Raw genomic sequence first — 7,582 nt, forward strand, 5'->3', positions numbered from 1 at the left:
TCGTACCCCGAACCCTCTTTTCTCATAAGGCAACATTAAAGTGTCCCAGCCAATGCAGGGCTGTTCCCCCCCCCCCCCCACACCAATCGAATTAGCAGTGTTCGGAGGTCCAAGAAGAACTTATTATACAACGGGATAGGGATGTTTTTAAAGAGATATAGAAATTGCGGGAGAACAACCATCTTAATTATGGCTATTCTTCTTGCCATTGACATGGGGCATCGTCAACCAACGCTCTACATTGTGTCCCAGCCTCTCCATAACCGGGCCGTAATTCAACTGAAGGATACGATCCTTCTCTGTGTGGACGTGGATATCAAGTTATTTAACAGAGTCATTGCACCACGTCAGTGGATACTCCACTGTTCTGTCACAAGGCAACCCCGTCAGTGGGAGGACCTCCAACTTCTCCCAATTAATGCGTAGACCTGACAGGGTACCATATCTTGTCACTTCACAGAGGAGCGGTGTTAAGTTGTCATCCGAGTGTCTTACATACAGTATGATATCATCTGCATACTGTGAGAAGTAGGGGTCCAGTATTGAATTGCCCCCCCTGTGACTGTGCCTCTGCTGAAAATGCCGCACCAATGGTTCAAGTGCCACTACGAACAACAGGGGAGAGAGTGGACACCCCTGTCCTGTCCCCAGAGTGAGATTAAACTCATCTGTCAATGTTCCATTAAGTTGGATGCGCGCCGCGGGTAGCATGTACAGCAATTTAACAACTGCTAAGAACCGTTCCGGCACCCCTAGTCGTCCCATTGTAGCATAAAGGAAAGGCCACTCAAGTGGGTCAAAAGCTTTACCCGCATCAAGTAGCACAGCGGCCGCTGGGACCATCGGTGATATTCTGTACATTATGACATTATGGTGAACAGTGTGCGGAGATTAAGAGCTGTTGACTTATGAGGAATGAAACCCGATTGTGCTGGCAATATCAGTTGCTCAAAAATTAAGGCAAGCCTCGTTGCCAGTATTTTAGCTAGGATCCTATTATCAAAATTTTAAAGTGACAGCGGTCGATATGAGCTACAGTTCCACATGTCCTCGCCGGGTTTCGGAAGCAGAGTTATGACCACCTCTCTAAGGGTAGGTGGAAGCACCCCCGCCTCCACCACCTCTTGATACATTTCAATAAGGTAAGGTGCGATGAGAGCCTTGTATTTCCTATAAAAGCAGCCCGTAAACCCATCAAGCCCTGGTGCTGTAGAGCCATCCAGTGCATCGCTTGCCTCAATTACTCTGATTTCAGAAAAAGGCTCAGCCAGAAACTCCTGATTCGCTTTTTCCTTCCAGACCAGCGAGATCTCATCTAGGTAGTCAGTGTATTCCGTAGAGTGCCCAGTGGCCCTGGAGGTGTATAATGCTGTGTAGTATGTATGCACCTCCTCGAGGATTCCCACATTGCCAGTTATCCGCGACTCCCCATGACCTGTTAATTCCGCTATATAGGTTGGCCTACGGGACTGTTGCATTAGTCTGGCTAGGGTTCTGCCCAGCCTCTTGCCCTCCCCATATCACCTGGCAACTGCATACTTGCCAAAGTAGTGCTGCTCATGCTCTGCTACCTTCCAAAATTCAGCCAACAAGGTTGCACGGTGTTGCAAATCGGGAGGGCCAGTGGAATTCACCTGTATTCGATCAAGTTCCGTCAGCTGTGCTTCTATTTGTTCTAATGTTTGGTGTAGGTCCCTAAGTACCCCCAGCGCTTTTTGAAATACACACTCCTCTGATGCATGCCTGGAAGGCTTCCCACAATGTGGCCTTGGATTCCACTGATCCCACGTTCAGCGAGAAATATTCAGTGACCACCTCCCCCAATTCTGTTGTGAAAACGGTGTCTTTGGGCCATGTCTGGAAATCTCCATGGGCGCTCTACCACCCCCTGCTCTCGGGACTCTCAACTTTACAATGATGGGGGAGTAGTCGGACAGTGTGCGCGGAAGGTGGCTAACCGTGCCTATCCATAGTGCAACCCCAGCAGAGAGGCACCAGTAATCCAACCATGTTCATGTGTTGTGGGGTGCAGAATAGTGTGTGTACCCATCCCAATTTGTGCAATGATATCTCCAAGCGTCCCCCAGCCCCAACCTATGGTGTCTAGTAGTGATCGCCTTGCCCTGGGCTTTGTGTCTATCGTGTTTGAGGTACTATTGTGCACCGGGTCGAGGAACAAATTAAAATCCCCACCCATGTATATGTGTTCTGCCCCCATGTGCTCTATGTGAGTATGAATAGTATCAAAGAATTTGGGGTCATCAACAATTGGTGCACATATATCCACAAACAGTATGGAGTGCTCGAGCATGCATCCCTTAACCAACAAATATTGCCCCCAGTATCCCGGTACACCTCCACCTCCCTAAAAAGCACCCGTCTATGTATCAATATTGCCACTTCTCTGGCATACGAGCTATAACCTGTGAAATATCTCTGTTCCCCCCAATTTGTGACCAGGGGCGTCTTGTCAGACAATGCCAAATGAGTCTCTTATACAGAGGCAATGTCCACCTGATGCCGTTGCATATAATTGGTTACTTGATTACATTTCCGAGCATTATTAAGGCCCCTAGCATTTCAGGACATCACCACAATATTAGCTTCTACCTCTACCTTGTTAACCATAATCTTCTTCTTTCATATCAAACTTGCCTGCACCCAGATAATTATTACTGCACTGCAATTGATGCTTGTGACTGAACCATGTTACTAACTTTTACTTACAATCCTAATGTTCCCCCTCCCATACCCCATACCAAACCTCAGGGGGAAAACCCAACCCATTGCAACAATATTTAATTATAAATGAAAAAAATGTAGCAATGTTCTTTAATACTGCATCAACTTAAACAGGTGCATCCGCACTCGGGGGGTGGCAACGCATCGCCGCTTCCCCATTACCTTGAACGTAGTAAAATAAATGAAGGATGAAAGTTTTGCAGCACACACAAAGGGAGTGTGTGTGCTGACAGTGTGGGTGTTTGTAAAGAGCACACCCTGGTTAAATATAGAAAAGCTTCTGTGCTGAACAGTGCAAGCAAACAGAGTGTGTGCAGGATGCATGCATACATGTAAGGGTACAATGCATACAGGGTAGTAGTGCAGAACAGAAAGTGTGCTATGAATGTTCACTGAGTGAGTGTGCCTGCAATCGCACATTGTATGGAGGACCCTGGGTTCTATTTTGGGAAGCCCAGGCCTGTCTGGTAAAAACATGTGGAGGAGAGACATCCCCCCCAGACAGAATTGTGTATTGCTGCATTCCTTTGAGCTGGGTGAGGACACACTGAAGGGAAGAAGGAGACTCCCTTCACATCTCAAAAGACTGCTCTTCAGTTCAGAGATAGATCACAAGGAAGTGGTTGAGACACATATCAGGAAGGGAGATTGGGCTGATCAGAGAATCATAAAGTGTAGGGCTGAGGATCAGGTACTAAGCATTTGATGCACATATCACTGTGGCTGACATCCAGGTTTAAACTCTGGTGACACTCATTAATTATATTATGGATAATCAGTTTTGGAGTTGTGCCTGCTGTGGCAGACTCTTTCATGAAGCAAGATCAAAAGGAGGAATGCCCTCTTCAAAAGAAGCAGAACACCAACATAAAACTTCAAAGACCCTGACCCTAAATTACATTTGGTGTCAAGAAAAGGACTATAAGAAGGGGAGGCTGCTTTACCAAAAATCTGCCCTCTGCCAAGCAGCCAGACTGGCTGTGTCAGAAAGGGAAGCTCTGCATTCCTTCTGCCTGTGACCAGGAATAGGGGCCACGGTCTGCTAGTTGCACTGCTGTCTGAGGGGACATCACCTAAGGCAAACAAAACCACCTGCCCTGGAGCATCAATGCCTACCTTCTTGCCAAAACCAGTGTGCCCGAGGAGACCGTTGGAGGTACCAAGGGCCAGTGTGGAGTCCTAACGTGAGGACTCCCTGTGTGATGTGTGAGGATTTTACTGTGCACAGATTGAGCCATCTCTGTGTGCAGGATTGTTTTCAGTGATCCCCGCATACTAGGAGAGGGCTCCCGTAGACTGAGCCATGTGGTGAGAACCTTGTGGGTCTTGCTGTACCCGTATCGTCATGCTGAGTTGACCCGGTATGCCAGAGAAGGCCACCGGCAAAGTACTATTTCCTGGAATTCCAATACTTTTGACTGCCCTGGCCGGGTGCTGCGACTGGAAGAAACTGTACCCATATCCCAACCCAATATGCCAGGACAAGCTGCTGGTACAAACATTGCCAAAAGCTTCAGGCCCATGCTCAAAGGAGAGACTGAGGCTGCGACTTGCAGGTTGGACTTGTGCTGCAAGGGAACTGCCTCTTATTTACTGAGGAAGACTGGCAGAGATGCCGTGAACAAATTCGCATCCTCGCTGGCTCCAGTTGGGAGCTGAGAAAAGGATTCCCTAACCCTGTTTAATAAAATCAACTTACCGCTTCCTTGCATGCAAGGAACTGCTCTGGCATGTGAGATATCTTTGGTGTGCCACTCCAGAGAGTGAGCCTGCACTGCTGGGTACTAAAACATATGCTGCGAGCAGCCCAACTTTTGCAAATTGATCAGTACTCATGAGAACGTGTTTGAAAGCGCCCATGAGAGCAGTAAGATGAGAACTGGGACATTTGGTTCCCAAGGTAATTTGCTGCAAACAGTGCTGCGGCATCAAAGACACTTTTGACTAAGTTCCTAGAAGGTCAGAAGGGTCAATTCTTGAGTATGGCCTAATAGTTTGCATTCCCTGATGCAGCCACCAGTGAATGGGGAATTACTCTGAGCAGGTTACATGAAGGAGGGTGGTACAGGGATTCAAATGAAACTACTAGAGCCCCGACCTCAATGGAATTGTGTTGTTGCCTTTGCATGTCGCATTTCATTGCCTGTGTAGTTAAAAAATGCAATACTACTTCAACTTATTAAAGCAAGTAATTGACTGGACATTGATTTACTGTTCGTGCTGTTTGCACTTTGAGTTATGAGTCTTGTTCAATGACCAATGTCTACATCTCCCCACGGAGAGACCCTTGACTGCTCGACCATAGCTACCACTAACAGTCAAGTGCAGAAGGGGTACTTGGCCCAATTGAGGGGGATCCATTGAAGGTCGGGCTCCGGGCCACCAGGAGTAAAAGGGCTCAACCAACATGGTTGGGCCCTGTAGCCCCTGCATCTCCGATGGCCCTCTCCAAGTGGTTCTGACACAGGTCATAGGTCCAGCACACAAATGGTGTACTGTTGGTATTCGAGATTTACCAAGAGGCTGAGGCACAAGGATACTGCACATAACACATTCACAGGTTACTTATTTCTCAAAATATTGTGGTGCTTGAGTCTTGAGGACCAGCCATCTTAGCCTTCAAACCCGGGAGAAAAACTCCATCAACTTAAAAGGAAATGTGCAAAACACAACGTCCAGCGGTGAAGGCAAGAATCGGGCGCACAGGTGTATAATCCTGGTAACTGTATTTCCAATCGTTTAGGACACACTCCACTTTGTTTTTAAACACAATATAACCTTGATCCAAAAGAAGCACTTTAATTCATTAACATTCCCAAGTTAATTACTCTTTATGTAGCTAAATTCACAAAACGTCCATAGGCAGTTTTATATTTATCCAATTAATGCATTTTATTTCACAATGTTCACTTCATAACTCCAGATCACCCCAATAATGAGCAATGTCAGCCGACGCTTTTCGTCCATTTGGGACATCATCAGGGCTGTGAGTTACAGAAACAATATATACATGAGTGATCCCAAAAAAATATACATTTCTCAATAAAACCATCAATCCTACAATGTACAATCCATAGTAAACGTTAACACATAAAAAGCTAAACAATAGTCCCTGCCTATATCCAATCTTCTTTCACCACAGCACATAAGTGGTAGCCTTGTGAGAGTGCTTCAAAGTGTGAAACCAGTGCACATCCTGTACCTTCACACCTATACTCATCTTTAGATTCAAAATCATTGTTGCAGTATCATTCCTACCTTAATGTACCCTTAAAATCCTTCTGCTTCCTTCAGTTATTCTTTATATTTAGTTTCTTTTTTACACCATGTCCACCCAGTACTACCCCACTTGACTCAGAAAAAAAAGTCTCTATGTGACCAACCTCAACCAAAACTTATTATGACCATATATTTCAAATAATTACCTTAAAACATTATTATTCGCAGTTAATTTCTAACCGGATATCCCTCTAGGCAGCATCCGTCTGTCCCTTCAATTGTATGTGTGATCTGGGGGAAACAGGAAAATGGTATAACTGTCAGTCCAATGATGAGGGTCTCCCACAATGCACTTAATCCTAATCACTCTTCATTACTATCACCACCCTTGTTTTAGAAAAAGTAAAAGGCAAAAAAATATTCCAAAAGCCTTCCATCATATTCTATTTGTGAATCGAGACCTGCCCCTCTCTATTCTTGGCAAGACCTCCTTCCCCCTCAACGGGCCATGACTCAATCCCATATCAAACCTAACCTTTCAGTTCCTCTGTTCAATTAAAAATGAAGTCCATCTGGTTGGTGCGATCCTTCCCGCCAAGTATTTTCACCTCAAACTTGTCTGCTATTTGTGCATTTACTCCTCCAATCAGGAGAGCGGATTTTAAAGCCTCCATTATGCTAATCTCTTACTGCTCCCGCTCTTGTCTTCCCCGTGTGTTCAGCTAATCATCATGCAATGTCAGAAACTAAGTAAACCGCCAGTATTTTCACCGCAAACTTGTTCGCTATTCGTGCATTTACTCCTCCAATCAGGAGAGCGGATTTTCAAGCCTCCAATATGATAATCTCTTACTGCTCCCTCTCTGGTCCTCCCTGTATATTCAGCCAATCATCATGCAGTATCAGAAACTAAGTAAACCGTCACTGCAATGCGGTTTCCCCTCAGGTTCTCAAACTTACCGGAACCTGATTGGATAAAGAAACTCCATGTATCTACCAATGATAACCGTCTGCCAACTCTCCACGGCACTAACGCTGCCCCAACCTTCTAAACCTGCTGTGAGCTATTTCAAGCACACCGATTCACTTCAGGGTGAAGCTAATTCCCCATGCCTGCAGTGCATCAAAATAAACTGCCCTCGTCCCAATTCTCACCAAACAAAAGCAGTCTACAAGTTCTTATTCCACATGATCAGTCTGTTACAAAAATGCCGGAACACTCCCTACCCGATATCAATATAACATTTTTTTTTTATTATGTCGGTTAAGTCAGATAATGACGTAATGCAGGATCAGCTATATACCATGTCTTCCTTATTCCAAGTAACTCAAGCCGCAGCCTGGGATATATGACCCTGACCATGCTGGAGCGGGTAATGCAAAGATTTTTGTATACCCTCCCCATTTTGCATGTTTATACTAATTAGATTAATTAATTAATTATAATCGAACTAATGGAATGAAGTGAAAATTATTAACCAATCTTATTAATAACTGAAATACACGTGGGATTGCATTTGCATGACTTAATTAATTTGTAAACTAAATTATGTACGCATACTAATGGTAGACAATTAGAATATTGCATGATATATGTTGCTTTTGTTATGTATTTGTGATT

At 45.0% G+C, this 7,582-nt stretch overlaps 1 long non-coding RNA gene across 2 annotated transcripts in view; it reads right to left on the bottom strand.

The window, feature by feature from the left end:
• The window catches only part of LOC146811056 (uncharacterized), a 56,595-nt gene extending 49,904 nt beyond the window's left edge, over positions 1 to 6,691 (bottom strand). The window contains exons 1-3 of one of the 2 annotated variants that reach the window (XR_014965772.1): positions 6,497 to 6,691; positions 6,168 to 6,252; positions 5,609 to 5,726 (exon numbers count right to left, since the gene is read on the bottom strand). This is a non-coding gene — a long non-coding RNA (uncharacterized LOC146811056). Of the gene's footprint in view, positions 1 to 5,608; positions 5,727 to 6,167; positions 6,253 to 6,496 lie in introns of those variants that run through there. The other variant, XR_014965773.1, reaches the window with a different exon arrangement.
• Positions 6,692 to 7,582: the final 891 nt, after the last annotated feature.

Source organism: Triturus cristatus, chromosome 7 (genome assembly GCF_964204655.1).
Source record: "Triturus cristatus chromosome 7, aTriCri1.1, whole genome shotgun sequence".
NCBI lineage: Eukaryota > Metazoa > Chordata > Amphibia > Caudata > Salamandridae > Triturus > Triturus cristatus.